The following is an 8630-nucleotide window of genomic DNA, read 5'->3' as shown; positions in this document are numbered from 1 at the left end:
GCTTGATACTGTGGATTTTTTATAAATAAAAAAAACAAGCATTTACAATGCAACGGTTTCGCCTTACAAAAAGTTAGACACGCTTTCAGTTTTAGTAGAGGAGACCCCTTGCCTCCCACTGCAGCTGAAGCATTTCAGCGCTGTGAATTAACCCCCTCCTGGGAGAGTTAGCTCTACTTTTTCAGAGAACTTTTAAGGCATCTGCAAAGTGGACTCTGGCCCAGGGCCCCAGCCTTTCAAAGGGGGTGGGAGTGAAGGGGAGGTGTGGTGTGAAAGAGCCAGCTCTGTTCTACAGATTTTTGCGCTCATCACTTAGATTAATTTTTAAAGACAATCTTGGAAATAGTTTATTTTTTAATTTATTTTTAATGTATATTACAGGCATTTTGCAGACAAAATGTGTTATACAAGGAAGCCATAGCTGGATGGATTAGTGAAAGTATGAATGGATGAGTGAAGGGGTGAATGGAATGATGAGGGAAAGGATGGATAGATGAGTGAATGCAATGGGGGGCTGAGCAGAGAGTGCATCAGTGAAGGGACGGTGCAAGGAGAGGCTGAGGAGAGTGCAGCAGTGAAGGGACAGTGCAGGGAGAGGCTGAGGAGAGAGTGCATCAGTGAAGGGACAGTGCAGGGAGAGGCTGAGCAGAGAGTGCAGCAGTGAAGGGACGGTGCAGGGAGAAACTGAGGAGAGTGCAGCAGTAAAAGGACGGTGCAGTGGGGGGCTGAGCATAGAGTGCAGCAGTGAAGGGACGGTGCAGTGGGACTGAGGGGAGAGTGTAGCAGTGAAGGGATAATTCAGTGAGAGGCTGAGGAGAGTGCAGCAGTGAAGGGACGGTGCAGTGGGGAGGAGGAGTGAGTGCAGCAGTGAAGTGACGGTGCAGTGAGAGGCTGAGGAGAGTGCAGCAGTGAAGGGACGGTGCAAGGAGAGGCTAAGGAGATAGTGCAGCAATAAAGGGACGGTGCAGGGAGAGGCTGAGGAGAGAGTGCATCAGTGAAGGGATGGTGCAGGGAGAGGCTGAGGAGAGAGTGCAGCAGTGAAGGGATGGTGCAGTGAGAGACTGAGGAGAGTGCACCAGTGAAGGGACGGTGCCGGGAGAGGCTGAAGAGAGTGCAGCAGTGAAGGGACGATGCAATTGGAGGCTGAGCAGAGAGTGCATCAGTGAATGGACGGTGCAGGGAGAGGCCGAGGAGAGAGTGCAGCAGTGAAGGGATGGTGCAGTGAGAGACTGAAGAGAGTGCAGCAGTGAAGGGATGGTGCAGTGAGAGGCTGAGGAGAGTGCAGCAGTGAAGGGACGGTACCGTAAGAGGCTGAGGAGAGAGTGCTGCAGTGAGTGATGGTGCAGTGGAGGAGTGAGGGCTGCAGCCTGGATGGGGGGGCTGAGCAGAGAGTGAAGCGATGGTGCAGGGAGAGGCTGAGGAGAGAGTGCTGCAGTGAAGCGATGGTGCAGTGAGAGGCTGAGGAAAGTGCAGCAGTGAAGGGACGATGCAATGGGGGGCTGAATAGAGAGTGCATCAGTGAAGGGACGGTGCAGGGAGAGGCTGAGGAGAGTGCAGCAGTGAAGGGACGATGCAATGGGGAGCTGAGCAGAGAGTGCATCAGTGAAGGGACGGTGCAGGGAGAGGCTGAGGAGAGTGCATCAGTGAAGGGACAGTGCAGGGAGAGGCTGAGGAGAGAGTGCATCAGTGATAGGATGGTGCAGGGAGAGGCTGAGGAGAGAGTGCAGCAGTGAAAGGATGGTGCAGTGAGAGACTGAGGAGAGTGCAGCATTAAAAGGACGGTGCAGTGGGGGCTGAGCAGAGAGTGCAGCAGTGAAGGGACTGTAACAGGGAAGAGACGGTATAGTGGAGCTGAGGAGAGAGTGAAGGGATGGTGCAGTAAGAAGCTGAGGAGAGTGCATCAGTGAAGCGATGGTACCGTGAGAGGCTGAGAAGAGAGTGCAGCAGTGAGTGATGGTGCAGTGGAGGAGTGAGGGCTGCAGCCTGGATGGGGGGGGGGCTGAGCAGAGAGTACAGCAGTGAAGCGATGGCGCAGGGAGAGGCTGAGGAGAGAGTGCAGCAGTAAAAGGACAGTGCAGTGTAAAAATAAAAATATGCCTTACCTCTAACATAAACTAAAATCAACATACATACCTGTCTGAACAACTCCGTGCACAGCGGTGCACATCGCTGAAGGGAATCGCCACAGGCCATGTTGAACCTAGAAAAGAGAAAATAAACATAAGATTAGCAAAAAAAAATAAAAAATGGCTTACCTCTGAACGAAAACAGAGACAGAGAGTGAGGTAGTGAAAGAGAGTGAAAGTGACTTAGTGAGATAGAAATAGAGAGAGTGAGGTAGTGAGAGAGAGAGTGAGGTAGATAGAGTGAGACAGAGAGAGTGAGGTAGTGAAAGAGTGAGTTAGTGATGGAGAGTGATTTTGGTGGTAGTGAGATAGAAACAATGAGTGATGTTGTGACATAGTGAGATAGAGAAGGACTGAGGTAGTTTAAGAGAGAGTGAAAGTGACTTAGTGAGATAGAAAGAGAGAGAGAGTGAGTTAGTGAGATAGAGAGTGACGTAGTGAGTTGGAGAGAGAGAATGAACTTGTGAGCTAGTGAGATAGAGAGTGAGTCAGCGAGAGAGTGTTGTAGTTATTTTTTGAGTGAGTGACTTGTGTTATAGTTAGGTAGTGAGAGTGATATGGAAATAGATAGAGTGATGTTATGGAGAGAGTTAGTGAGAGAGAGAGTGAGATAGTGTTATAGATATAATTTGAGTAGTGATGTAGTTATTTTTGTTTTGTGGGAGAGTGAAGTAGATATAGAGTGAGGTAGTGAGAGAGAGTGAGGTAGTGAAAGAATGAGGTAGTGAGGGTGAGAGTTGTTGTGCTGTATTGAGATAGAAACAGAGAGATGTTGTGAAGTAGTGAGCTAGAGAGAGAGTGAGATAGTGTATGAGAGAGTGAAAGTGAGTTAGTGTATTTGAGAGAGAGAGAGAGAGAGAGAGAGAGAGAGAGAAAGAGAGAGAGTGAAGTAGTGATTTAGAGAGAGAGTGAAGTTGTGTGGTAGTGAGAGAGTAATGTAGTGAACTTTAGAGAGAGTGTCGTGATATAGTGAGAGAGAGATAGTGAGATAGAAATAGAGTGAGGTAGTATATAGAGAAAGTGTGAGGTAGTGAGATAGAGAGAGAGTGAAGCAGTGAGTTAGAGAGAGAGAGAGAGAGAGAGAGAGAATGAAGTTGTGAGGTAGTGAGAGAGTGTTGTAGTGAATTTTTGAGAGTGTCATGATATAGTGAGGCAGTGAGATAGTGAGATAGTAATAGATAGAGTGAGGTAGTGATGTAGAGAGGGTAAGGTAGTGAGATAGAGAGAGTGAAGTTGTGAAGTAGTGTGTTAGAGAGATAGTTACTGTGGTAGTGATATTGTGATGCTGTGAGAAAGAGAGTTGAGTAGTGAGGTAGAGATTGAGGTAGAGAGAGAGTGAATGAGAGATAGTGCAGTAGTGTGAGAGATAGTGAGGTAGTGAGAGAGATACTGAGTTAGTGAAAGAGAGAGTGGGGTAGTGAGAGTGAGGTAGTGAGAGAGAGAGTTTGAAGGGACGGTATAGTGGAGCTGAGGAGAGAGTGAAGGGACGGTACCGTAAGAGGCTGAGGAGAGAGCGCAGCAGTGAGTGATGGTGCAGTGGAGGAGTGAGGGCTGCAGCCTGGATGGGGGGGTGGGGCTGAGCAGAGAGTGCGCCAGTGGAGGGATGGTGCAGGGAGAGGATGAGGAGAGTGAAGCAGTGAAGGGACGATGCAATGGGGGGCTGAGCAGAGAGTGCATCAGTGAAGGGACGGTGCAAGGAGAGGCTGAGGAGAGTGCAGCAGTGAAGGGACGGTGCAAGGAGAGGCTAAGGAGAGAGTGCAGAAATAAAGGGACGGTGCAGGGAGAGGCTGAGGAGAGAGTGCATCAGTGAAGGGCCGGTGCAGGGAGAGGCTGAGGAGAGAGTGTAGCAGTGAAAGGATGGTGCAGTGAGAGACTGAGGAGAGTGCAACAGTGAAGAGACGGTATAGTGGAGCTGAGGAGAGAGTGAAGGGATGGTGCAGTGAGAGACTGAGGAGAGTGCACCAGTGAAGGGACGGTGAAGGGAGAGGCTGAGGAGAGTGCAGCAGTGAGGGGACGATGCAATGGGGGGGCTGAGCAGAGTGCATGAGTGAAGGGACAGTGCAGGGAGAGGCTGAGGAGAGTGCAGCAGTGAAGGGACGATGCAATGGGAGGCTGAGCAGAGAGTGCATCAGTGAATGGACGGTGCAGGGAGAGGCTGAGCAGAGAGTGCAGCAGTGAAGGGAGGGTGCACAGTGCAACAGTGAAGGGACGGTATAGTGGAGCTGAGGAGAGAGTGAAGGGATGGTGCATCAGTGAGAGGCTGAGGAGAGTGCATCAGTGAAGGGACGGTACCGTAAGAGGCTGAGGAGAGAGTGCTGCAGTGAGTGATGGTGCAGTGGAGGAGTGAGGGCTGCAGCCTGGATGGGGGGGCTGAGCAGAGAGTGCAGCAATGAAGGGACAATGTAATGGGGGGCTGAGCAGAGAGTGCGTCAGTGAAGGGATGGTGCAGGGAGAGGCTGAGGAGAGTGCAGCAGTGAAGGGACGATGCAATGGGGGCTGAGCAGAGAGTGCATCAGTGAAGGGACGGTGCAAGGAGAGGCTGAGGAGAGTGCAGCAGTGAAGGGACAGTGCAGGGAGAGGCTGAGGAGAGAGTGCATCAGTGAAGGGACAGTGCAGGGAGAGGCTGAGCAGAGAGTGCAGAAGTGAAGGGACGGTGCAGGGAGAGGCTGAGGAGAGTGCAGCATTAAAAGGACGGTGCAGTGGGGGGCTGAGCAGAGAGTGCAGCCGTGAAGGGACTGTACAGTGGGACTGAGGAGAGAGCGTAGCAGTGAAGGGATAATGCAGTAAAAGGCTGAGGAGAGTGCACCAGTGAAGGGACGGTGCTGGGAGAGGCTGAGGAGAGTGCAGCAGTGAAGGGACGATGCAATGGGGGGCTGAGCAGAGAGTGCATGAGTGAAGGGACGGTGCAGGGAGAGGCTGAAGGGAGTACAGCAGTGAAGGGACGATGCAATGGGGGGCTGAGGAGAGAGTGCATGAGTGAAGGGACGGTGCAGGGAGAGGCTGAAGGGAGTGCAGCAGTGAAGGGACGATGCAATGGGAGGCTGAGCAGAGAGTGCATCAGTGAATGGACGGTGCAGGGAGAGGCTGTAGAGAGAGTGCATCAGTGAAGGGACGGTGCAGGGAGAGGCTGTGGAGAGAGTGCATCAGTGAAGGGACGGTGCAGGGAGAGGCTGATGAGTGAGTGCAGCAGTGAAGGGATTGTGCAGTGAGAGACTGAAGAGAGTGCAGCAGTGAATGGATAGTACCGTGAGAGGCTGAGAGAGAGTGCAGCAGTGAGTGATGGTGCAGTGGAGGAGTGAGGGCTGCAGCCTGGATGGGGGGCTGAGCAGAGAGTGCAGCAGTGAAGCGATGGCGCAGGAAGAGGCTGAGGAGAGAGTGCTGCAGTGAAGGGATGGTGCAGTGAGAGGTTGAGGAGAGTGCAGCAGTGAAGGGATGGTGCAGTGAGAGGCTGAGGAAAGTGCAGCAGTGAAGGGACGATGCAATGGGGGCTGAACAGAGTGCATCAGTGAAGGGATGGTGCAGGGAGAGGCTGAGGAGAGTGCAGCAGTTAAGGCGACGATGCAATGGGGGGCTGCGCAGAGAGTGCATCAGTGAAGGGACGGTGCAGGGAGAGGCTGAGGAGAGTGCATCAGTGAAGGGACAGTGGAGGGAGAGGCTGAGGAGAGAGTGCATCAGTGAAAGGATGGTGCAGGGAGAGGCTGAGGAGAGAGTGCAGCAGTGAAAGGATGGTGCAGTGAGAGACTGAGGAGAGTGCAACAGTGAAGAGACGGTATAGTGGAGCTGAGGAGAGAGTGAAGGGATGGTGCAGTAAGAGGCTGAGGAGAGAATGCAGCAGTGAGTGATAGAAATAAACATAAGATTAGCAAAATAAACAAAATGCCTTACCTTAACTGAAAAACAGCAGCATACATACCTGTCTGAACCACTTCGTACACAGCAGTGCACACAGCTGCACGGAGACGCCACGGGCCATATTGGACCTGAAAAACAAAGAAATAAACATAAGATTAGCTAAATAAACCAAATGCCTTACCTTAACTGAAAAACAGCAGGATATATACCTGTCTGAACTACTTCGTGCACAGCAGTACACACAGCTGCAGGGAGACGCCACGGGCCATATTGGACCTGAAAAACAAAGAAATAAACATAAGTTTAGCAAATTAAACAAAATGGCTTACCTCCAACAGCAAAACAGCAGCATACATACCTGTCTGAAACATTTCATGCACAGCAGTGCACACAGCTGCACGGAGAGGCCACGGGCCATATTGGAACTTAAAAACAAAGAAATAAACATAAGATTAGCAAAATAAACAAAATGCCTTACTGCAACAGCAAAACAGCAGCATACATACCTGTCTGAACCACTTCGTGCACAGCAGTGCACACAGCTACACGGAGACGCCACGGGCCATGTTGTACCTAGAAAAGAGAGAAAAAAACCTAAGATTAGCAAAAATCAAAAAGATAGATTACATCAAACAGCAAAAGAGCAGCATATCGGGACCACTTCGTGCACAGCAGTGCACACAGCTGCACGGAGACGCCACGGGCCATATTGGACCTGAAAAACAAAGAAATAAACATAAGATTAGCAAAATAAACAAAGTGGCTAGCCGTTGTGCAAACAGCATATGTCCAGCTTCTCAAGTATCACGAAAACGACGAGGCGTGGGGTAGGCCATCGTGTGCTGTTTTCGAGCACCAAATGTGGCATTTTCATGTTTTTGAAAGCAAATAGTTATGTATTTCACTACCCCTCCCCTCCTCGCCATTTCAGTTATTCACCCTCAGGTAGAACTCAATGTTCTATTGGATGTCCAAAGTTCAGGTGACCTCAGGGTAATTCAAGATGTAAATGAAGCTTCTCGCCGCCCACTGTAAATTGAGCACAATGAAGAATTGAGCACTGGAACTGCGCAAGTTTGATATTTAGATACGCTTTACGTGCGTATGTTGTAAACTTTCATTTTTTAACTAAAACTTTTAATGCTAAAAGCTTACCATGTGGAAATCGATGCAAGCGTATTCAGGAGTTTGACGGGCATGCATGAACTCAACAGAATGAGATACGTCTTTTGAAAATAGAATCGCTTGTGTAAATGTATTTTCCTGTAACACTTCCCACCTGTGTGGCCAGCAATAGGACCCGTTGCTTAATGTATGCTGATGGTATACCTGGTGGGCACAGATTGTTTTGGAACTGTGGCTTTGGTTTTTCATCATCAGACTGACACAGCAAGAGAAAGGCACACAAAAGTCAGAAAGATAGGAAAAATTGAAAAGGGAGGAGGCAAAGACGAAAAAGAGCATGCAGGAGTGAGAGACAGGAGGTGTGGCTGGTGGAAGAAAGAGGCACGAGTTGGAACCTGGGGGCTAGGCAGGGCGGGAATTTAAAAACATACAACCGGGGAGCATATTTATTTTGCTTAAATTTCTAATCCACTGTGGCTGGGACTGATCAATAAAAACGCGTCATTCAATTATGAAAACGCGCAGCAAAAACATAGCAGAAAAACTAAAGGTTTGTTACTGCGTAAAATTTAAGCCACAACCAATAGTATAGATGACCCAAATTAAATTAGAAAGAAATACTAACTCGCCCGTTTTTTTTTTTTTTTTTTAAAAAGGGTCAATCACTTACTTCCCGCTGCACGTAGATACAGCATAAACAAACTCCGAACGCCTTTGCAAATTAAGCTTAATGTCTATTTAACATTAGGGCAGTTTTAAATGGTGCCGAACCTGCGCTAGCAAGCACACGCTCTGCTGAAACGCCGGCTTCCGCCTGCACAGTGCACGCAGGAGGGTTTAGTATGAATGGAAAATAAGCTTGGGTGTGGCAGCAGAGATTAGAAAACCAGGGAAGTGCGCTGTTGAAAAGGTACACGTTTCAACTGAATTCAGAAAAACAGAAAAGTATTTAGCTCTGAAAAGAAAAACAAAAAATACGCGGCTTCACTTAACACCCCCAGTAAACTGCTCGACTCTAGTAGCTGATTGTTTACGTGAATTGAAAGGCATGTTCAGTTCCTAGCTGGCTGGGGTATAATAGTGTATTTAAAAAGCAAAGAAGGAATCGGAGCTACAGACCCAGCAACAGCCCGTCCATATCAAAGATGACGTGGGTGACAGGTAAAAACTGTGCTTGTCCCATGATCCCAGCTTCTGCGCGCTCCATGCTGTCAGCGTCCATAGACCCAAGCAACAAAACAAAAGAAGGACTGGGTTAGAAATCATAACCTGTAAAGCCGCGCGGCAACCATAGAAGAATGAAGCAGTCATCTTAGAAATGACTACTTTCTTATTGAATGCAGATTCGCATAATCAACTCGGTATACAAAGTATACACTGTAAAGTAGATGGCTTATCCCTGGCTTGTCAACACAAAGTAAATCCGTAAAAGGTGAAAGTAAAATATTTTTTATAAATTTAATTTACATATAATCCTCTTATTTCTTAAAATTTAAATGTTTTATTACGAGTTCAGTGGTTTGTAAT

General features: G+C 48.8%; 1 long non-coding RNA gene across 1 annotated transcript; it reads right to left on the bottom strand.

Annotated features, from left to right (window-relative positions):
• Positions 1–2131: 2131 nt before the first annotated feature.
• On the bottom strand, positions 2132–8325 carry LOC144785635 (uncharacterized). Its single transcript, XR_013602001.1, has 3 exons — positions 8223–8325; positions 6040–6106; positions 2132–2200 (listed from the first exon to the last, which is right to left on the bottom strand). It is a non-coding gene; the product is annotated as an uncharacterized LOC144785635 (long non-coding RNA).
• Between the last annotated feature and the right edge of the window lie 305 nt (positions 8326–8630).

The sequence above is a fragment of the Lissotriton helveticus genome, chromosome 10, assembly GCF_964261635.1.
Source record: "Lissotriton helveticus chromosome 10, aLisHel1.1, whole genome shotgun sequence".
In the NCBI taxonomy this organism is placed as follows: Eukaryota; Metazoa; Chordata; class Amphibia; order Caudata; family Salamandridae; genus Lissotriton; species Lissotriton helveticus.
The sequence above is the reverse complement of the archived record's forward strand: the minus strand, read 5'-3'. Positions and strand labels throughout refer to the sequence as shown.